Source organism: Leguminivora glycinivorella, chromosome 5 (genome assembly GCF_023078275.1).
Source record: "Leguminivora glycinivorella isolate SPB_JAAS2020 chromosome 5, LegGlyc_1.1, whole genome shotgun sequence".
NCBI classification, from domain to species: Eukaryota; Metazoa; Arthropoda; class Insecta; order Lepidoptera; family Tortricidae; genus Leguminivora; species Leguminivora glycinivorella.
Window position 1 is genome coordinate 26,409,412 of NC_062975.1, and position 25,309 is coordinate 26,434,720.

Genomic DNA, 25,309 nt, shown 5'->3' on the forward strand with positions numbered 1-25,309 from the left:
TTTAACAGTATTACTAGATGACTCGAGCAAGTTAACATTAAAATCTCCACATACAATAACATGTTTTTGGCCCTTGCATACTAAATTCAGAACATTTTCCATTGTAGATTCAAATATGCTGAAGTCAGCTGATGGTGGTCTATAAACACATACAATAATATATCTGTCTAATTCAACACATGAAATTTCTATAGTTCTTTCTATGGAATATTTTACAACATCTTTGCGCTCTTTACACTTCATACAATTTTTAACAATAATAAGGGAGCCACCATGAGCAGCAGATTTTCTGGCAAAAAAACTAGCTAATTTAAAATTAACATAATCAAATATCAACTGTTCTTGTTTCAACCAATGTTCAGTAATACACATAACTTCAACATTATTACTATCTAAAAATAATCCTACTTCTAATTCTTTGCTGGAAAAACCCTGAATATTCTGGTGAACAACGTTCATATTCAGGTGTTTTTCCGCTGTCTTACAATCTAGTTTAAATGAGGCATGGGGTCCTTGGCTTTGTCAGCTGACTGAGACTTATATATAACACTATTACATCTATTTGGCTCAATATTGAAGGCCAATAACTCCACTAAATATACAAATAATTTCTTTGGCAAAAATACCTTCCGTGGAGCTAGCATGAAGCGCTCAATGAATTTATTTAAGTCAAAGAAATGGTACTTTTTATTAACAGCTATGGCATGGTACATTAAAGAATTATAGTAAGCTATCTTACAATTATAGTCATATGATACATTTTCTGCATAAGGTAGTGCACATAATATAATTTTCCCCACACCAGATTTTTCAATAACATTTAGTGTGGACATCAATTTATCTATGCTAAGCTTATCTACATTATTCCAAAAAAACTACCACATTCGAGTCCAAAAAAACTACTACGATGTTGCCACTGCAATAAAATGTTTGTAAAGTAGTATAATCCTTTTTTATAAAAACACACGCCAAGATAAATTATTTATTATTTATTTCAATCCTTTGATTTATATATTTAATAGTCTTTTATTATTTACATAAATACTAGGTCGCTCGATTTTTTTTTCTTTTTTTCCGTGATTTTTAGTTGTAAAGTTGGTATTGCGCTTGTATCACTTCAGGTATCAATAACATTTGGTGCTATATTTTGCGGTATAGAACAAACTATTGATGATATAGATATTGTGACCAATTTTTTATACATATATTTTACAATTAGCTAATCAGCGAAATAGTGTATAGTGGGCTTTGTGGTTGCCACGGCCGCCATTGTTTTGGAAGCGGCCATGACACCATGGTCTGTCAAACTGTATTTGAATTTGAATGTTTTTTTGCTCCGTGGTGATGTTTTGCCTCGTTGAGTTTTTGTTTTTTGTTAAGTTTTTGTTTCCTGTTTCAGTTACTGTTATTTCAAATGGTTGTTAAGATTGTGTTTTCTACGAGGACTTTGCGTGAGCGCAAGCGCAAAAGTACGAGTATGATGGAACCTGAACCAGGGCCTTCTCGTCAGGTGATTCTTTCCCCAAGAAAGAAACGCTGTACTCGTCCTCTGACCGTTAACGAAAAAACAATGGTAATGAACTGTTACAAATATGTCCACAAGCATTCATCATTACCAACATTTATCATTAGTGGCGACCGGTGGAACTAATTTGACGTATGAGAATTAAAACAAAAAAACTAAAACGAATTTTCTTCACAATTTTATCATCAAGTATTCTTGGATTTCTTACGTACCAAATAAAGAATGTAGAAGGTTGGCGAAACCTGAAAAGTATTTTGACAGTGACATAAGTGACATTGACAGCTGTGACATTGACGTCTCTGTCGTAGTTTTTTTGGACTCGAATTAGCAATTGGAGTATAGTGTTAAATTATCCCGAATACACATATAAACATTTAGAATGTTAGCTACTGTATGAGGACATTAGTAAATTTTATGAACTTTATCAATATCATCATAACAAAGAAAAAGGATTATTTGATTTTTTTTTTCATCTCACAGGTTTAAGAATTGTTACTTTTTGTATTTATTAACTTCAGTTGCCAAAAATGAATTTTCCAAAATGCTAAGCGGAACAATTATAGCGTTAAGCTCAATGGTAATTCTAACGTTAAAAACTAATGAGGAAGTGCCTTGGATTTTATATTCTTAGCATCTAGATTTTTATTATACCTAGATAGTTTTAAAGGTATTTTATTATACCTAGATGCTTAACATATTATAACATTTCAAAACGTAGCTACTAAAATATTTTAAGAGTTCCTGTTTAGTCAAATTCCAAGCAAAAAATGTATATTTAGTATCTTTTAAAATGTAACTGTTGCTCAGTCAAATGACTTGACATTATAATATTTTAGAACCGCTACAATAAATTCAACAGTATTTGGTCAGGTCTAGTAATAAAACTGACCTAACTGTAGATTCTGAATAATAATGTTGTTAATATTATTTACAAACGTGTTTTACAGATATTTATGCGTGATTAGACCATTGCTAACAAATTTATTGACGTGTTATTAGAAGAAGACACTACAAAAGAATAATTACGTTTTTTTTTTTATTTATTATAAATGGGCTTACTCTTGACCACAGACTAGCCAAAGGCAAAGACTATTATCGACGGTGGAAAGGAAGAACCACTTAAGCGACATTTTGGTCGAAAATGAGTTATAAATATCATTGGAATCAGCGTCTTTTTCTGCGTCGTTTGAATTGGGTTTCACGGCGATCCGATGACTCATATGTCGCTTAAAGTAATTCACGAATGAGGTCTGAATTTGAAAAACCACCCCTTATGCGACACACAATTTGAATAAAATACTATCTGTGTCACTTAAAACCTACTCCAATATTACCACAGTCGTATAAACTATTTTTAAAAAGAGTTCGTTTCCGACGTAATGTCCCTTAATTGATTATTCCGGGCACATATATCTTGAATTCTGTACTTAAGTGGTTCTTCAAAACTGCTTAATAAAACGATTGTCGGTTAAATGAATGTTACGAAAAATTACGTTGTTATTTAATTGCTTTAAGCGACACTCCTTACCGCGGCCGAACCTGTCGCTTAAAGTATACTTTATAAATGCGATACGTCGGTTAAGTGGAGATTGAAAATGGTATGATAACGGTTAAAGTGTTGCTCTAATCTATTTGATGTCGGTACAGTGAACAATTTTTGGCGCGAATTTCACGCGAATGGTGCTTTACTTATACAATGGAATGCAGTGGGTCGCTTCAGTCAGCGACGAACACCGGAGTGCGGCGGTTGTGTCGTTTGTGTAATTTGTATATTTATACACTTACCAAAAAGTAAATAAGTAAGCTAGCTACTTAAGTATTCTTAACAATTTATAAACACAAAACTATTGTGATCTCAAAAAAGTGCCTGAGTACTTAATTATTAACAAGCTAAGTATTACTATTAAAACATTGTGATAATTGTAATTTGTATATTTATACACTTACCAAAAAGTAAATAAGTAAGCTAGCTACTTATTCTTAATAATTTATAAACTCAAAATGATTGTGATCTCAAAAAAGTGCATACTTAATTAAGAGTTATTTGTTAAAGTAGATTTATTTTATTAAAATAAAAATACACGTTAATTTCGTATAAGTATTTTATTTTTCTCCTTAAAATACGCTCGATATAGCGTTTTTTAACCGCAAATATATTCTAAATTTTTCAATAATATGAAATAGTTTAAAAAAATATTAAAGCTAGCGTTATAATTCACAAAAAAGTGTCGATTTAGTTTCAAATTTCTGGTATACTACTTCAAATTGGCACGTAATAACTGCCCATACGACTGTTGCTTAATTGAATATCTTAGAGACAAGTTAAAGAAGGTAAGTGGCTTCAGTGAGTTTTATAGTACTATGATGATGTCGCTTAAATGGTTCTTCCGGGAATATTTTGAGGACCTTTTCAATTAAGCGACAACATTTTCAGGATCCTGTAAGATTTTGGGGTAAATGTTTATTTCATAAAATAGAGAAAAAATAAATAAGATTATCGTCTTAAGAACTCATTTACCTATTTCAAATAGGAAAAAATGTTATGATTTTTTCACTAAATGTCTCAAAAAGAAAAAAACTTTGAAACACTCTCCTGTACAATTCACTAAATGTCGCTTAAGGGGTTCTTCCTTTCCACCGTCGATATAATATCTACATTGTAAAGACTTGGTAGTAGTTTTGGTTAATCGAGTTATTTTAATGAGTGATTGAAAGACACGGAGGTCAGTTATTGATCTGTGGCGTAATTGCAAAATGATTTTGAGGTAGCCTATATTATGTGGCCTACTTTAAGCAAAATTCCATTGAGCAAATACCTAAAAATGATATGCTCAATGCATATTAACATCAAACAAAGATATGCGAAAGATTCACATAACCCCTGAATACATCAACAACAACGCTCTTGAGCCGACGACAAAACACGACGAAAAAACTTAATTATGTATAAATAAAATAAATAACAATTAATATGTAACTAGACTCCTTAACTCAAATAATCTTTTCAATTTAAGATTAGCAGTTAAGTATGTAATAAATGCATGTACGTTTCTTAGAAATAAACAGATTTTTTTTTTAGCCCTATTTACACAATTCAAGAACATGGTTTCGACACCTACTACCTACACATTTCTGATGGAAGCAAGGAACAAACGAGCTGTCGGATCTCCTGGTAAGTAATCACCGCCTATATGGACACCTGAACCCCCAAGGTACGTTACCGTCATTTATGGTTATACTGCGATTTTGATGGATCCACTGGATTCAAACAGTAATCTTTAGCAAATGTTCGAATATTGCAAAGTACCTATATTGAATCCTGATGTGCAGCAGCCATGGTCGCGTGCCGCGCGCGCATAAACCGCTCTGCACGAACGCGCAACACGTTCACACCGCGCGCGCAAGCAGCATCACCACTTCTGATATCTAAGGATGGAGAGCTTAAGAATATCAGGGGTTCTTGCACAATTCGCGCTCTCACCCGCGAGTCCATACTTAAAGTCGCGTTTCATGTACGGACTCTTTCACGAGATCGCAAGTTGTGCTAACTACCAGAAAATGGTAGGTTGTTTAACATTAAAGTAGAATATTTTTACAGTCTCATGGGACTGCAGTTAATATTTTGAATTCGATAAGCAGCTCCAGTTCCCAAGATAAACGACAACACACTTGACAGACAAACTGACGCTGACGGACGAACAACAAAGTATTTTTCCTTTTTTCCGTTTTTTTTTCCTTTTGGGGAACGGATCTCTTAAAAAATATCATTATACAGTTTCTAATAACAATATTACTGTTATTATGTGCATAGTTTATTCTCCCTGGCACCGATGCCTATTAACGCTCACTACAAGATCATTACTCAGCCGTAAGAACTCGCCAAATCGAGACGAACACTCGTCTGTTTCATCTCAGTCACTCTGACTCTACTAACATATTATTATTATATTGCTTTTAAGTAAATTATATTTAAGTCTTTGGTTTTTCATTCCTATTTGTCTAGTATTATGAATACACTAACTTTTATAGACGAATCAATTTGAATTCTGTCAAAGTTGTCTTTATGAAAATTATATTTTCGAGGTTTTGTTAGACAAATAATCCTAATTAATAATATTCGTTTAAGTTTTCAACAGCTTTTTTTACAAACACTGTAAACATACTACACATTGTATTTTGTTACTAGAAGATTTTGTATTAGCTTTAGTTGTAAATGTTTATCAGTTTAGTTCATGGTTTCTTCATCAATTCCTGTACATGAATTTTAGGACCCAGGTCCCAGACTCATTTTTGCAATGTTGAATCTAATTAATTCCATTTCGAAATTAAAAGATTTCTAATATTATTTAAACTTTTTTACCACTGCTGTTTATATTGTTTATTCTGCTGGATGATTTCACTACACTTATTTTATATGCAAAATTATTGCCATAGGTAGATATTATAATGAATTAACAAAGACTAGCTGTGATGCGTTTTGCTGGCTACCTTTTCCTGTTCCTGTTCAACATAGTTGTAACAGTTAACGCTTGTAATTCCAGCCCAACTGCCCCAAGGAACCTTCTAATACACATTGTGTTGTAATTCATCCAGCACGCAAACTCAAACATCTGTTATTCCAACCACATTTATACTAGTAAAAGAGTGATCTTAGAAGACGAATAGTTGCTAAAATATCAAAGATCAAGTTATACAAGTTTAAGAAATTTTGAGAGAATTTACTGGCGAAGAAAATGTGAGCAAGTTATCGCTTAATAACTTACAGCTGTACTGTCGATACATTGGTCATAAATTACAGTAACAAACTATAAATTAGAGAATACGGGTAACACGCCAATCATTAGAATATAATATTTACAATTTGTTTAAATTATTATTTCAAATTCGGATATTATCTACACTAGAAGACTCAAAAATTTCTTTCACAGTTGCTACGATTTTGATTGAGAAATTAGAATGCACTCATTTTATCAAGAATGCTGACAGATTCAGAAATCTTGGAACAATGCTGAAGATCTGCAGTTGCCATGTCATAAACCTCTACGGTCTGAAAATATTAGTTACCATATAAGAAACCAATAAGGGCAATAACTATCAGTTGCTTGATCCAAAAGATTTAATACGGTATGTTCGAAACACAAATTTTGAAAATCGAACTTTATTGTTTAAACTTGAACATTGCAGAAGATTTCATTGGAGCTGGTTCCCGTTTACTGTAGGTACGTCTTGGAACCAAAACTAAGATGCATACAGAATTACAGAATATCTGGGGTCAGCAATGCCTAAATGGCACACTTCTCCACAAGGCAAAACAATTTCGATTTTTTGCGACAAGCATTTAGTTTCAACCTCTGCCCAACCTACTTCCAAAACAGCTTAACGGCCATTAACTCAAGTTCACTTTTAGACGTTTCATACTTGTTTTATTTAGTATTATAATTGCGTGCGCGTGAGCATCGTAACTTCGCGGATAATCGGTAAACACTGGCACGATCCAAGCCGCTCATTTTGTGAGCCCAGATTCGCTTGGGTTTCGGTGATTATCTGTCTGTTTTACATCACGCCAGTGGCAAACAAGCCCGTGCTTGTTTGCCACTGGCGTGATGTAAAGGCCCGTGCCTTTTGTTGGTAAAGGTAACTATAGCCTATGAGTACTTGCAACTCCATCAGAGCCTTTAAAACTGTCCACTACCTTTTTGAAGAAACCCGTACTGATTAAAGGGTCTCTTGAGAAATCCTTTGCATTTCACAGCCGGAGTGTCCGCAGATTCCTCAGTACGCTTTCCGCACAGTATGCGACTATGTGTCTGTTTACTCTATCATCATCATCATATCAGCCCTTATCGCCCACTGCTGAGCATAGGCCTCTCTTCTAGTACGCCACTTGTCCCGGTCCTGAGCTAGTCTCATCCGGTTGTGACCCGCAATTTTCCAGATGTCTTTACTCTATAGTAACTTACTGTAAGATCCAAGTTATAATGTCGGGATAGCGCAAGAAGTATGATGATGAAAAGACTTGTAAGAAGTAACTTTCACCCTGTAGCTGATTTCGCGGGCATTTTTTTTTTAGTATAAATAGGTAGAGATTTGACGTCTTCTTCTGTTAATATAATTATTTAAGACTTTTATGAGCATTGAGAAGATTTGACCTTCACTACCTCGAGTGTTTCGTGCCAAGGGCCTAAAACCTTCATCTTCGCCAGTCTCTGATGATGGATGATGAAACGTTAGATATGTTCAATTACCAGCAGGATACCAAAGGTTATTCACGCATGCGTAATAAGCGAGTTCCAGCAGTTATCCTCACGGAGAGTTATCACGCCACCCTAAACGGAGGATGTTATGATTGATAACTTTGGCAACTTATCTCGTAATTATTTCTTATTAACGCCCTTATCAAAGTTATTACAAGATTTGTACTAAAATTGGCGTGTGTAAACAAACTTGTTCTCAGTCAAGGTTTAAACATTTTGTAATAGTATTCTTGTAATAAATTGAGAGGCGTAGTAGTTTGTAATAAGAGGATGTGAATCATGGTTGCTGAAAATGAGTCAATATTTAGTAACTGTTTTTATGCCTTTTAACCCCTGTAGTGCCCGCCCCCCTAAATTAAAAGTAAACGATTTATAGACACCGTGTGTCAATAGAACGCTCCACGGGTTAAATAAAGTTAATTAATAAATAGTATTATTCTCTTTATTTCCTGTTCTTCTACACTATTGTAAAATAAAAGAAAATATAAAACCACCTATAAATAGAAAACACATATCAAACATATATTTTTATTATTTATTATCATGGGGGATGGTGATATCGACGAGCACGGCCCGATCGTTGCGGTCAATCTATTATCACTGGACTATGACTGGAGCGTGGGTAATTTTATATTTAAAATATTATAATATTAAACGAAAGTGGTTGCACCCTCACACTGGTTAATCTTCCTATTAACCAGTGTGAGGGTGTGTGCCCACTGCCCACCGTTGGGAGGTTGGGCAACCGGCTCCATTAGCGACCTGTCGCTGGAGGTCGTCCGGTGCTGACGTCGAGCGATAGAAATGTATGGATAAGACAAAGAAAGGATAAACAAGACTTGTTCCTTTGGTCGTGATTATGTAAGATTTTTTTAATACACTTTTTATTAATATTATGAATCGGCGAGTGACCTTAGTCCAGTACCTGATATTTATACTTTTTTTTATTTTATCTCGTGCGTCTACACATCTCGTGGCTAGGTTTAGGACGTAGGTCTGGGTATCTCATACACTCTAAAAAATGAAGACCAACTAAGAGCAGATTACGATCTTATATAATTCAAATAAAGCTGATTACTAAAACAACAAGGGAATGTATGATTGAACTAACTTAGGTGTTTTGTTATTCCTAACCATTGTACACCTTGAATCAATTATGAACTTGTTAGGCATAACTATGTAACATAGGTTGATTCAATCCTTAGTTGAACTTACTAAGGTAATTTAGTTAACATAATTATTTTTCATGGAATTATTGAACAAGATCTTAATCGATTCGGTTACGTTGCAAAAGTAAGAGCAATCAAAATTACCTTATTCGATTTGTCTAAGATCTTATCAGGCTCGTATGGAATCAAGATGCTTGACTACGACTATCAAAATATTGATAGGAACAACCAAATTTTTTTTAGAGTGTACATAAAATTAATAGATCAAAAGCGGTTAGGCAATTTATTTTCGAAGATTATTAACGGTTAGAATATTTATTTTTGGGGAGTTTGAGACTAAGATGGATATAAAAACTACATAAACCTCTTACCGACTTAACAAATCTCAAATTTAAGAGGGAGACGTACACTAGAAGAAACAAGTTCATATATTTGTATAGGGGCCGAGCGTGTCAAATTTTGTACTGAAGTTGTTTCTTGCCTGTAATTTTAAATATGTCTCAGGCTCTTGATTGTTCATAATTTTTGTGTTGTTGCAATTGAATATCACGTAACGAGGCATTTTTTATGTTTTGATTGACTTCAACTTACAAAAATTGATGCCCGAAAGCTGCAAGCTGCGATTAAAGACAGACAACTCAGTGGATTTCACTGAGTTCAATTGACACGCTAAGTAGATACGTTTGCTTGATCTATGGTATATATGACATCTGTGGAGACGTAGATGAACATGAACACAATAAATGGTTAAGAAAGGATTATAAGAATTGCTCAGAAAGGTTAGTACTTACAAGCCGCAACAAAAGCCTTCTTGAGCTTACCATGGGTCTCAGTGAATCCTTGTAAGACTGTAGTATAAAATTTGTTTAATATTTACATAAGACTTGTTTTAATGGAACTCAAACATCTCGTTTAATGACTCGTCCCATCCACGTCTTCTATCGCTAGATACCAGTTATCTCTATCGAAGTAAACAATCCGGCCGGTTTACGAATGGCAACATCGCTCGAGAGTAGCAAAAACGTCAGAGAGGCCACTCGTCTGACTGACGAGGCTCAATAAAGTATCTACAAAGTAGTTTCAATACGAAGTAGGTCACGCCACTAACATCTCTAACGCCTGATTTCTTTTTCTGCATTTTGCTTGGTCTAATAGTATAATTTATGTAGTTGTAGTAAATAAGCAGTAGTGTTTATATCCTCAGTGACTTTGACACTTTAAACTTACTACAACTTTTTCGCCGAGAGATGCAAAAAAAGGGTCCTAATGCTTTAGTTACACAAAAGTGTTTAAGTCTTCTTCTTCCTTGCAACTATTTCAGCATTTGTCACGACTCAAACACGCCTAAGTTCCGCCTGGTAACTTATCCCAGGATTTCACGTAGACGCTATTTTTTTATTAAAGCGTAAGCCAGTTCAGTTCAATTTTTTCGCCTTTTATATTTTAAAAATTGCCTTAGATTCCTTATTTTACAATTTACAATCTCTACAGAGCATGACACTATTAGATGCATATAGTACATGATAGCATGGCATTCTACTAGATGGTGCGCTCAAATTACTTCACCCATGCGATTAAAACTGCACGAGGCCAAGCGCTTGGTGAAGAACAGACGCCTACAGAGGGAGCTTAGTCTTGAACAGAATGACATGATATCACGGTCCTCAGCATTGAGAGAACGACCAAAGAAGAAAAGCATGAGTCGTATAACCCATCTGCAACTTTATACTCTCGACTATTACGCTTACCTATCCCATTCGCGACCCTGTTTGGCCATTTAAAATCACTTCCATTCCTCACCGCTCGTAATTTGAGACCATAAAACGTAAAGTCTAAGGTCAGCGCAAATTGAGGATCTAGAAGGAATGTGTTTTCGCTGTTAACTTGAAAGATAAGAGACTCTAATGATCCTGATGAATTTTAATTGTCAGCTTTGATATTGAGGTGAACTAGGTAATGTTTCACTTGCTCAAGAGCGCTGGACTGAACAAAGTCCCCTAGTTAGCAAACTAGCTCTGGCAGGCAAGCGCGGTCGTGTGATAAACGATTTAACGTCAGGCCGTCCTTTTCGCAGCATTTGAAAGTGCGATAGGGACGAACCGATGCGGTAAATTTCGTCCAACTAGTTTGCTACGCTTACTGGTCTAAAGTTCGACGTGTGTCTTAAATTTAATTCTAGAATCGACATCCAGAAATTCCTAGAACCAGGATCCCTAAAGTCCTATTTATAAATCATTATAATTAGGCGTTGAGTTCCTGTGAGCACCTCGCCCACTTTGTAGATTTCTGCATACATACATACCAATGAATTCTCGATATGGCGCAGGTTCGAATTAGCTAGCGTTTGGCTTGCTCGCTTACTCGTAAGTAGGTAGTTGATACTAATGTCTGTTTATCTAGAAATTGTCATATACTACGACGAACAATAAGTAAAGCAATTTTTTTACTTCCCTTTTCGATTTAGATGTAGAATGTATAGTATAGGAACGCCTGACCGGAAAAAGGCGGGACGATCACTTGACTTGTCGTGTTCATTCCGCCCAATTTCCTGGAGTTGGAGCTGTAGGTATGACGGCTGCCCTCCCATACTTTTCTCCTCAAATCTTCTAGTTTTCCTGCAGAACAGAACGTCATCTTCAAGTTCGACGTCCGTGAACGTGAGTTCATCTTTTCTCAAATGTGTCAACCGAATGTATCATACCGTGGTGCCGCGTACATACATTCTGCTAGTAAGTGTAAGCTTGTTTCTTCTTTACCACAATGTGGACAGGATTCGTCACTACTAATGCCTATTATCTTCATATGTCTATTGACGAGTGTTATACCCGTAATAATACCGGTCAATGCCGTCAGACTACTCTAACCTAATAGCACTTACTAAATCTGTGTAAGAATGCCCTGTAGTATTTAATTTTGTTTATCCACTTCTCCATGCATTTTGTAGGCGTGTCTACATATCAGGTGGGAGGAAAACGAGAAAATCGCCTGATTGTAAGCAATTATATCCGCCATGGGGGTCCATAATACCTTCAGAGTTGTACGAGTAGGTAATAAAACGATCCTAGGAAGTGTCTTTGGATTAAGTATATAATTGTCGTCTTTGCTGCAGTACCTAAGTATTTTTATTTATATGGCTGCAGGCAGTCCTCAACTGTGCGTTTCTCCAGAAACTTCCTGCCCCACGCAGGTAAACTGTGGAATGAATTTCCGGACGGATACGATCTCAAGAAAAGAGCATACACCCATCTTAAAGGCCGGCAACGCACCTCCAAAACTTCTGGTGTTTCGGGTGTTCATGAGCGGCAGTGATTGCTTACTATCAGGCGACCTGTCTACTCATTTGGCTCCTTATCTCATAAAAAAAAGTATCAACTCTCAGCTCATCTGTTGACCGACTTATCCATAGATTTGTGAAAGACTATAGTATTTTAGTAAATTTGTTACCGTGCTAAAAATGACAAGTTTATAAAATGTGTGAAACGAGTTATTGTTCAGTTATTCGTGATAACGTTTTATCACCGCGGTTGTACGTAATAACGAACTAGCCTCCAATTTATGGCCTTCTTACGAAACACGACGAGTACCGTTGGAAAGTCGCGCCTAACTCAAATTATTTCTTAGTAGCTAAATAACACAAAAAATCTAAGTAATGTCTTGTTCATTACATATTTTGAAAATGGCTACATTAAGTTAAATGTCTTATTTTTCTAAAATATAAACTCTCGATCTCAATATTTTAATTCTGTCAATCCGATAACCAATCAATCAAAACATATGAAAAATTTCTTATGTGAAAACATATAAATAATTGCATAGTTAGACTAATAAGAAAATAACAGTAACACAACTTCTTAATAACTAACTGGTTAGTCATAATCTTTATTAAATATTCATACTTATGTAATCCAATGCAAATATGTATGTTAAACAAACTGATTCACACATAATTACACACCAAACAATGTATAATTACATTTGAATATGCTATCGCTACGTTCGCCACGGGGACGCGGCTGGTTTTATAGACCTATAAACTTCTCCGACCGGTATCTGGTATCTGGTACCCGTTATTTTAGATACCGAAATTGTTATCACAAACGGTCCTCTTGGAGTGAACTTGTCCAATACATTCCGCTGTGATACTTATCTGTTTAGGTTGTGTGAAGTTATGGGATGTTTTTCTGGCCTGTTTAAAGCCCGCTCCAGACTATGCGCGCGAATCACGGCGCGACTTCGCGGCGTGAACATTCGCGGCGCGAAGTATGGCTCCAGACTTGTATCACGGCAACTTCGCTTTTCGATTCTCGCCAAGATGGCGGAGTAGCATCAGCTGTTCGAGTTTAACTGCAAATTATCTATGACATCATACTGAATTTAGCTGTTTTTCAAATTGTTTTTATTGTTAAATCGTAAAATAAAGCCGCCAAATATAATATAAATACTGTATAATTAATATTTTCATTCCACACACGAGCTATAATACTGTGTAGTGTGGAGCCTTGCAAGTTCGCGCCCCCTTTGACGCGGGCCGAAAAACCGACAAAAAGCGTGGAACTCGGCGCGAAGCCGCAAACTTTCTGCGTATCGAATCCACACACGCGTTCGCAGCATCGCGCAGCGCTACGCGCGCGAGTGTGGAGGGCGCTTTAGGCTTGGTTCTGATGGACTGCAAATGAGAGTGGTAAAATAGTAGAATACTTTTTCGGGGATTTTTGGAAGATATCCAAAAAAAGGTGTTATATAAGAAAAGCTTACATTCAATATACCTCTGTAAGATCACGCCTGTTGTCGTATTCGACCAATAATTTTAAGATGTGTATAATTTGATACCGATCTCTCGGTGTCTAAATTGATAAGTGATAACTAAATTGGTGTCTAAATCTAAACGTTAATTTCAACACTTACGTACCTATCCGATTCATATAGTGTTTAGGACTAATATTTGACGGCACTCTTAAATAAGTTTTGTTTTGTAATATTATGGTTTGTACGTACAGGTATTGTAATTTTCTTCTCTACACATATTGAAAAAAGAGTAACGTAAGAGGAATAAACAATAAACAAGAAATATTTATCTGAAAAGATAGGTATCAGTAATTCAGTAAAAATATAAAGGTGTCAACATCTCAAACTTGACCTCTATCAACCATTTTATAGTGAAGCAAATAACTATAAAGGTGTCGCAACCGTGGAGATGTTCTGTTTCGCCTACGACGGCTTTTATGGCCTTTAAAATGGGTCTAGTCGAAACGGCTCTGAGCTAATGTTGTGTAAGGCTTGGTTATGGAATAACCTGACTTTTTTATTGCGATGGCTAGTTTCGGTGAGGAAAATACCACTTTACAAGCCACCTTGGCAAAAATCTTAGTAAGTTAGGTAATTTTAGGATTTCGTTTGTCCGTCTTTAGAATAAGTTTTATTATTAAGTCAAATAACGATGTACAAAAATTACAATTCCAACATTAAAATAAAAACAGTAAGTATTTAACACTATTCCCATTTGAAAATTTATCCGCAACGCAGGCTTCGTCAGGTGGCCACAAATCCAAATCAACAACATGCTTCGTCAAACAAATCAATAATGATATCCGCAACAGGCTTCGTCATATATAAAATAATAACTTTATGCTAAGTAAAACCTTCCCGAATCGTACTTATTACATATATTATTAAGTAACTTATTGTGTTTTAATGTGTAAATGTTGACATTATGTTTTATTTTATATATTGCAATAAAGATAAATGTTTTATAGAAAAGTTAATACGAACACAATTGGCTATTGCTAGGAATCATCGTCATCCGGATATTGCTTTAGAATTCAGAATGTTAATGAAAAACAAATAACATAATTTTGATATAAACATCACTCCAAGAAAAGAACATACTCTCATCTTAAATACCAGTAACGCACAAACGTACTATCAGCTATAAAAGTGCATGGCGAATTCACTCATAATTTCTCCATGCACTGTCTTACACTTACACTGACACCAAAGATATTCTAATAAGCGGAACCGCCTAGGAATTTTCGAATAGATTTGGATGATGCCGAAAGAAACGATCCAAAACGGAGTAACTTGTCCCAGAAGTGAAGAAACCCGAGCTCAAAACAGGAAAAGAAGGAGAAGAGTTTTAGTTTAGGGGAATTAATTTTTCCAGTTATAAACCCCCGAAAACAAATGACATAGACTAGAAAGCCAAATGCTTAACGACTTGTGGGCCAAGATGACCGCAAAGTGGGAGCCCCACGAGTCAAACCAGGGATTTTGCAGACAACATCAGCGATGGCGTGATAATCTGGACTCATTTTTTGATTGGTTGGTCAGAAGCCCTAAAAATAAAAAGAACAAAAAGAGGCCTGGCCTTGCCAAGCAGTGAAACAAAGTAGGTTCTGAATAATAATAATAGTTGACCAGAAACCTCCAAAAAGGTGCAAGGAATTTTGCTTTATATTATTATCCATCGCCTATTTAATTCCTTCCCCAGTATCGTGACACCGTTAACGACTTGACGCCATACAGTCGTCAAGGGTTCATAAAACGAGCATCACGTCGACATAAAAAGCACCAAACCCAGTAGCGAGTCCGGCTTACCCGAGAAAAGGAGCACGACGAGGAGATTTATTGTGTATCGATCGCGGGAGACGATCGGGGCTTAGAGGCGACGGGACGGGGACGTGACGGCGACGATTCTTAATAAGTATTCTTATGCAATAGCGACGCGCATTTTGGATCGACAATATATCGATTATAGAACAGAATACCTACGTTTAAAAAATCATAATAAAATAGTGATTTCGTCTGGCAAATTGGCAAACCATCCTTCACCAATATTGAGACAAGGAGAAACAATATGTTTTTACCTACATATTTTCATAAACGTTTTGGTATACAACAACGGTTTCTATTCTATGGAGATGGAGCCCTCTCGTTTGCCACGTAAGACTCCTGAGTGAAATAGCGCACGGGAAACGACCGGTTGGGCGACCAATGCTTCGTTTCAAGGATAGTGCGAAACGAGACATGTTATCCTTCCGGATCGATCCCAACGCTTCGGAAAAGGAGGCTGGAGACCGCGACCACTGGAGGAAGACCCTGGGCCACGGAGTTGCTGCACATGATGAAGCATGGTTCAACCTCCTTCACACTAGACGAGAACTGAGACACCAACGCGCTGATTTCCCACCTTCGTCACCTGGCATGATATTCTCCTGCCAGTTGCGCGGCCGCGGCTGCCGCTCTCGCATCGGACTTACCGTCATTTGCGTAAGTGCCGCAATCTTAAGGACGGTGCTTAATACGTCATATAATTGATGTCAAAGGCCAATGATGATGTATATCCCCAGTAACCTGCGAAAGAAGTAGATCATAAGCATTTTATGTAGGTAGCTACCTATTATTCTTTAATATGCAGAAAATTAAACTAACTTTTACGTTATCTACCATTCTATGCGCGATACTTATACACAGTGTTTCATTCATAATTTTATTATAATAGGGTTGTCAAGGTTTATTTAATTTGTATTCTGCATAATGTGCACAAAAAGAATTATCCCATTTATTTTCCATATAAGAAAAACTTCGAAAATTTCTTATAATTAATATTACCTATTCTATCGTTCTCGCTCTTATATGAGAGCAGGATATTCATTTATAATATATAACCCTATTATTTTGAAAATTATTTCGTTGTGAAATCGTCAAGTATAAACCGCATATCACAAAACAATACTCTATCCCTCTCTCACACGAGCCTGCGGCACCCATCTCTGTCTTCATTCAATAATCTCAATGGTTTTGATCTTATTTCCGATTAAAGTATGATGAATGAGAGATGTACAGTGTTCAACTGTTCACTGACGGACGTGAAATTATTCTGTTGAGCGCTAAGGAGTATCGATTGTGTTTTTAATTTGTTTTATCGGGAAGAAATATTGTTTGGTTTGCATTTGGTTTAAACGATTGATATAGGTTGTACTTAGTAAAAAATAATGGTGGATATTTTAATTAAAAGTATTAGGCCACCTACAAGGAAAACCTACTGTACTCAATTCCTATTGAATACGGCACTTTGATAGACCAGTGGGCTATTTCCAAACAGTGACAGTGACACTTCTGTGCCTATTTCTGGGTTGATAAGTAACATTGTTACTCAGCATCAATATTTCCATGTTGAAGAGACAATGACCGGCGTAGTATCACCGTCGGGTGACAATTGTCACTACCTATAGTGAAATAAGCCACTGGAAAGTAAAAATCCCTTCGATAACATTGCGTTAGGTATTACGTACTTACAAGAAAATAAAAAGAAACAAAACTCGCAAATCAGTAGCCAAGAATTCTGAATACATTTTTTGATCGCTTGAATAACAGCTGTAGATTAGGTAATACTGTACTTACACCTTTAAAAGCTCCTGGCCCCGTAGCCGAATGGCATTTCTCCGACGCCAAACGAAAGCGATACGCCGCTGGCTCTGTCGCGCCAATACGCAAGCGCGATAGAGATAGATATCTACTAGCGCTTCGTTTCGTGAGCGTTTCGTGAGCGTTTGTGCCATTCGGCTAGCCACCCTGAATCGCAAGGTAACAATAATTCATAAGGGAACTAAACAAGGTTCCTAATTCAAGACTGACCCTGATTAAAACCCGAAAATTACTGAATTTAAAGAGTCGAGATCTATCTACAACACAACTCGGGATTTGTGTGACGCTTTTGACGTATGTATCAATGACGGGAGGTTCAAAACTTCTCGAAAGCAGAGAAATCATATTCGCAACCAATTTCTCCAATAGCAGCAATCAGACAGTGACCTGATTAGGCGTCCTTCGCTCTCGTAATGCAATTACGCGTAATTATAGATATATAATAGCGCATGCCGTTGATCGCCGATACGCGCACCGAGGGACTGAAGTGAGCGGAGAAGACTTTTGCTACAAACTTGTTTCCTAATGGTGCTCCCACCCCACACTGGCTGTTATAAATGTTATATAATAGCCAGTGTGGGAGTATTCTTTTTACTTTTATTTTGAGTAAAAGTTATCTAATTGCATTTCTTATGTCATAATATACTCACCACCGTTAAGAGATTCGCCCGTGTTAGGTTTACAACCTGTACATGTTTTTTGTCAATAGTAGCTCACTTACCTTACTGCACGGGTAGCATGGTCGCGCGATAGACGATAAAATATCAGGCCGTCCCTATCGCACTATTAGTAAGTGCGATAGGGACGGCCTGATGTTTTATCATTTATCGCGTGACCATAATTGCCTGCTTGGTAGGTATATAAGGCAAGATATATAAGGAATAGGCTTGGGTACTGCCATTAGATTATATTTATGTACCACTATTTTCCTTCAATAGGTTTTTTACTGTTTTATATACCATAACAGTAACCTCCTTACTAGTGAAGTAGGTACATCAGAACACTCAGTAGTCAGTGAGTCACCGTTAGCAAATGGCATTGTAGAAATGTAGTTTGGCTCTGTCACGCCAATACGCAAGAGCGATAGAGATAGATAAAAATACATTATACTTAGTGAGCGTTTCGTGAGCGTTTGTGCAATCGGCTACAGGTAATGATATGGATGATCGATAATGATTGTATCCTTTCAGTGTTAGAGAAATCTAAAATGCAGCTGGATTATTTGCGGCATGGGATTGATAAAATAAGTGATACGAGTACATTCAACTGAGGCTTCAAACCATTTTTCAAGAAACTGATCTAACATTACTTGTGCCTAACCAAAAACAAATCATGTTGTACAATAAAAATCACCTCCGCACCATCCTCTCTCCATGGCCCGTCCGATTACATCGATTAAAACCATTAACTACTTAAATGATTGCCAAGTTTACATTTTTCCTATAATCGTCGGCAATTTTACCACATTCTCGCGTAAAAACTCTCCTAGCGTCTAACACCTATCTGAACTCAGGTATGTTTCAAACCGTATTTCTATTAAAGTAAGGTTTATTGGTGTGTCGAGGCTTCCCGCAGTGATGTATAAAATAACACTTAAGGTGGGATTCGAATTAAAGCGCCATAACCGTAGCTGCACTAGGAGCTGTGGCCTGTTTCACCATAGTGACAATTGTCACCCGACGGTGACACTTCGCCGTTCATTGCCTATTCATCAAGGAAATGTTGACGCTATATCACTTATCAACCCAGAAATAGGTACAGAATTGTCAGTGTCAAGTGTCAATGTCACTGTGTGGTGAAATACTAACGCCGTGTCTTGCGTGGGCGACGGTCGCGCGACCGTCGCCGTCGCGTCTCATCGCATCGTCTACTTCCATATCGATAAGGTTTGATTACGTATGCGTCGCATCGCCGTCGCCCACGCAAGCCACGGCGTAACACTGCTCCTATCGCCGCTACTGTCAATTTCTATTTCTAGTAAAATCACTGACAGGAGACGACACAAAATAGGTACAGTACAGATGTAGTGCGCAAAGAATAACCCTTGTGTTGTTACGGAAACATACGAACGTGTCATGCTATTTCAGTCAGTCTCAGTACAAGATGTACTGACATTGACTGAACGTTTTCGGAAAAATACGAAGGAAACCCTTTTCGCAATACATCTGTATAGTAACTTGAACGTACATATTTGAGGCACGACTGTCGCTGTTAACTGTCCATTTCTGTAAATGGTAATGTTTCCGGTTTTTCCTCCATTTTCTTAATGAGCAATATTTTTTAACCCCCGACGCAAAAACGACGGGGTGGTATAGGTTTAACGTGTCTGTTTGTCTGTGTGTGTGTCTGTATATGACATCGTAGCTCCCGAACGGATGGACCGATTTAGATTCAGTTTGATTTGTTTAAAAGCTGAATTAGCCATGTTTGATAGAAATCGGTCCACTATGTCGGTTTTTTTTTTTTTAATTTAAATGTTGTGGTTAGATTAGTTTAACAATGGGTTAACCTTGATAGACTTAGGGGAACATTTATTATTAATCAAACGTTGACATTAACAAGCAACTGATGTGCAACTGCAGTCGTGCAGTTGCAGTCGTGCAGCTCTGCTGTGGCTGGAAACGAACCTTTAGTGTCGATTTCTTTGTCTCCATGGAACATGGAACATCAATGGAACTGATTGCCTCGATCCGTACATGGCAACATTGGCAATGTTGCTTGATTGCCTCCATATGGGCAATGAAAGGTGCCAACTATTACACCTTATCTGTACAGTCGACAGTAAAAAGCAGGTGAAACGAGGAACCGCAAATGACTTTTAGATAAATAAATAACTTATAATAGAATAAAATAATAATTATGTATAAAATCAAATTTAAAAAATGTCTGCGTATTATTATGAATGTTCATTTACCAGAAAGCTGCAAAGACCTCTTTATACATATGAATTTCTTGACTCTACCATGCATAAATATACATATACGAAATTAGTATGTTTGTAAGAAAGCACATATTTATGTATTAGCTCCAAAAAAGTGCACGACGTCAGAATAAGCTGGCAGCCCCAGAATCTAAATTGACTATTTACAAGCAAGGACCTTACTATCAATCAATATTAATATATAACAAAATACCTGATTTTATAAAGGCGGAAAGCAAACTAAGCATGTTTAGTCAAAAGCTGAAGACATTTCTTATTTTTAAAGCTTATTACTCAATTAAGGAATATATGAATGACAACTTTAGTGAATGAATGAATGAATGAATGAATGAATGAATTTATTTGTCAATAGTGGGTTTACAAAAATGGTCTTAAAACTATTTACAATATGTAACTTCTACAGATCTCCACATTGTGCCTACAGACTGGCGTACAAATATCTTTTGCTAACCTAAGTAATCACATGCATACATTAAATATACCTACGTTACTATAATGATCTGTTAAGAAACTCGCCAACACTATAGAAACATTTCTCACACAACCAAGCTTTCATCATTTTCTTAAATGTTGTAGTTCTTTGTTCTTTTATGTCATACGGTAATTTATTATAAATTGTAATACACATTATGTAGGAATTTTTAGCCGACAATTCTAGCTTTGTAGCTGGTCTATACAATTTATGTTTGTATTGCTGTCTAACATTTCGAGTGCTCATCTGCTGCGTTTCTATGAATTGATCTTTATATTTATGTACAAACATACAGACTTCAGATATATATAAACAAGCAACAGTTAAAATTTTGTGTTGTATGAAATAGGGCCGGCACGATGCACCTCGCCGTAAATTAAAGATATTCCTGATACATCGTTTTTGAGCTATGAATATAAGATTTACTAGTGTACAATTACCCCAAATTACTAGGCCGTATCTAATAACTGAGCTAACATAACCGTGATATGCCATTAAAGCTGCTTCTGTAGATACTGTCTGCCTAGTTCGTCTCAAGGCAAACACAAAACTGTTGATTTTTGCATAAACTTTTTCTACATGTTCTCGCCATTTGCAATGACAGTCAACCATTATCCCTAAAAATTTCGTACATTCAACTTCTTCAATAGGAGCGTTATTATAGTGTACATTCAAAATTGGCGGTATTAAACGTTCTGTATGAAATTGAATATAATTTGTTTTATTAATATTAACCTTTAAATTATTAACTTCAAGCCACTTAATTGTTTGAGCTAATGTTAAATTTATGTCATTATTATATGTCAATAGATCAGTACCCTTAATTATAATTGATGTGTCATCTGCAAATAAAATACATTCATGTGATAAATAGTCAGGTAAATCATTAATATACATTAAAAATAATAGAGGTCCCAGAATACTTCCTTGAGGAACCCCGTAACCATTTTGTATATAGGATGATCTATAGGACTCCATAGTTCGAGATCATAGATCATAGTAGTGATGTTTATTAGTGTGCATAATTATAATAAATATAAATATTGCTGACATATTGTATGATTGAAATCTTAATTGTTGCTAATAGTGAATGTGTATTTAGTATTTAATAATAATTTAATGCATGATAATGACAATATTTATATAAACTTAGTATTTAAGATGTTTTTGCAATGCCCTGACTGGGTATCATGTACCTTCTGCTTTACGAATAACATCTATGTATTGTAATGTACCTGATAATGCAAATAAATGAAACTGAAACTGAAACAAGTCTAAATGACATATCATATGTAATATAATCAATGATTTCATCTTTCAATTTAATATTCGAAATTGTAATTAGACTGAAATTGTATTAATCTTAATATAATTGCTGGTAAATTAGACCAGTAAAAATAGCTTGACCTGGACATAATTCGATAACCGTAATTTTCTTTTTCTGTCGTATAAAGTATCATTAGTGATAGTTAAAATACAAATTATTAATCAAATTAGGGTTCTGATTCAATTTAAAAAAAAATAAAACGAACTTTGAATAATTTTTGATTTTATAACTAAAGTATTAAATGTAATCCGGAAAAAGTGCTTGTATTATGTTGTGACACCTGCATTTCATATAAAAACATCTAATTTTTATAAATAATTCATACAGAACTATCATTTATAAAGAAGGTTTAGTAAGTTACACATTTTCAGGCGTATTTCACTAGAAAATATTGTTAACCGTAATCCTGCAATTTATTATGAATATAATATTACGTGTGTTGATAAATTATTAAAACTTATACCAATACTTTTGGCGCTTGTTCAAAATCTTAAATATTGATAATTTTAGGAAAGGAAAAATACTTAACTAAATTGAAAGATGGTAAATTTTGCCGTTAATATATTCTTAGTACTATACGAAATCAATTAAACAACAAATATGTAAGATTCATTACTTAATTGATATTTTTCTTACTTGCGCTTTAATATGAACGTTATTACCTGCAGAATAAGGTCGTGCACAGAGTAGGTATAGCTAGTATAGTAGTAGCGGGAACGGGCGGCGAGTCGTCGACACGTGTTTCGCTCGGCGATATCAAGGGCGCCGCGTTTTCAAAACGCTTCGATAACAAATATTTCACCGTCCAGTATAAGAGAGCTCCCTTATTACAAGTGACAAAAGTCATACAAATCAATTAGTCCGATAGGTCACGTTAAACTGGTCAAGTCGTTAGCTCAATAATAGTACCTATCGAGCTTGACGAGATGCTTGGATCACAACAACGTAATATGTATGAAAGCTTGCGGCGGCGCTTAAGACTGTATTCTTTCGAGTCGTGTGTAACGTATTTTGGCGAGGCAAATTTGAAGCACAGTGCGTGTCTGTCTCACTCACTCTTACGGTAAACCTAATGAACTGTTTCACTTTCAGAGGATTTTTGAAGTAATTTGGGTAATGTGACATTGTCGCGGTGAGGTCTTTCCGGTACAAATTTATCGGTGGATCTTTTCGGATTTGTGGACGATGAGCCGATGCGATGTAGCTTCATTTTGAAGTGTCGACTCTCGCAAGGCAGTTCTTAGAGGACCGCGAGGAGCGCGTGTGACTGTTGAGTTTTTGAATGATTTGAAGTTTGTGAATGATTTTATTTTGTGTGTATTTGTGTGGGCATGAGGTGTTTGTGTTGCGAGAGTCAAATCAATAATATGAGTGGTACAAATTTTATTAGGGGGCCTCATGTGTGAGAAACTCAACACTCGAATGCTGCGTAACGAGCCGAAATCGCCTAATCGGAAGTGTCCGACTTGGTATCGACTAATCTATACACGTTGTAACATGAGAAACCAGAAATCAAAACCTGGTTTCTGGTATCTGGTACCCGGTAACCGGTAACCGGTATCCGGTATCCTGTATCCGGTAACCGGTATCCGATAACCGGTATCCGGTAACCGGTAACCGGTAACCGGTGACAGGTCTCCGGTATTCGGTGACCGGTAACCGGTAACCAGTAACCAATGTTCGTTAACCGGTATCCGGTAAACGGTGACCGGTATCCGGTAACCGGTAGACGGTAACCGGTATCCGGTAAACGGTAGACAGTAACCGGTAACCAGTATCCGATATACGGTATCCGATATCCGGTTTCCCGTGTTCGGTTTCCCGTTTCTGGTTTGGTTTTAGTTTTAGTTCTGTTAGTTTAAACAAAAACAAAACTGAAAACGAAAACGGAAACCGAAACGGGAATGGAAACGAAAACCGAAATCGAAACCGAAACCGACACCGAAACCTACACCAAAACAGACACCGAAACCAAGACCAAAACCGAAACCGAAAAAAATATTTAAGTTCCTAGAAGTAAAGAGTGACAGAGATAGCACTATAATCATTTAAGTTCCTGGTAGTAAAGAGTGACAGAGATAGCACTCATGTTAGTCAAACTCGTGGTATGTGCACTTCCCGCACACAGTAAAGAGTGACAGAGATAGCACTATAATCATTTAAGTTCCTGGTAGTAAAGAGTGACAGAGATAGCACTATAATAATAAAATTTATGTTCCTGGTAGTAAAGAGTGACAGAGATAGCACTATCATAATTAAAGTTCCTGGTAGTAAAGAGTGATAGAGATAGCACTCATGTTAGTCAAACTCGTGGTATGTGCACTTCCCGCACACAGTAAAGAGTGACAGAGATAGCACTATAATAATTTAAGGTCCTGGTAGTAAAGAGTGACAGAGATAGCACTATAACAATTTAAGTTCCTGATAGTAAAGAGTGACAGAGATAGCACTATAATAATTTAAGTTCCTGGTAGTAAAGAGTGACAGAGATAGCATTTTTGTTATTTAAATTTCTGTTAGTAAAGAGTGACAGAGATAGCACTATTGTTATTTAAATTTCTGTTAGTAAAGACGTAAAGAGTGACAGAGAGAGTGATCACTCACGTTGGTCAAAGACGTGGTTTATGGACTACTATTTGGACCCCCCAATGTCACGCTTTTTTAATCCTTTAACATGGATTGTCACATTTAGTATGACGTAATATATGAATGACGCCTAAAGATTGAGAGAGACAGCAATATTGTTCTTCAAATTCGTGGTAGTGAGAACAGGGTGCGTAGCCGAATGGCACAAACGCTCACGAAACGAAACGCTAGTAGATATCTATCTCTATCGCTCTTGCGTATTGGCGCGACAGAGCCAGACTGCGTTTCGTTTTCGTTTCGCGTCGGAGAAATGGCATTCGGCTACGGGGCCTGAACAGAGACAGCACTATGTATCGCGCCGCCGCCGACTACGCAAGTCACCGCGTAATTATAATAACCGTTCGGCTCCTTTTTAGATCGTGTACAGTCAACAACACAGCTGGCAAGACAAAGTGCCAAAAATATGTATAGAGTATTTTATTTCCTGTACAAGTGTTGGTACTTGGTACATTAAGGTGTGTGTGTATACATATATTTGGCACTTTATCTGTATTCACAGCTGAGTTGCTGACTGTACCAATAACGATCAACTATGAACTTTTGTGGTTTGT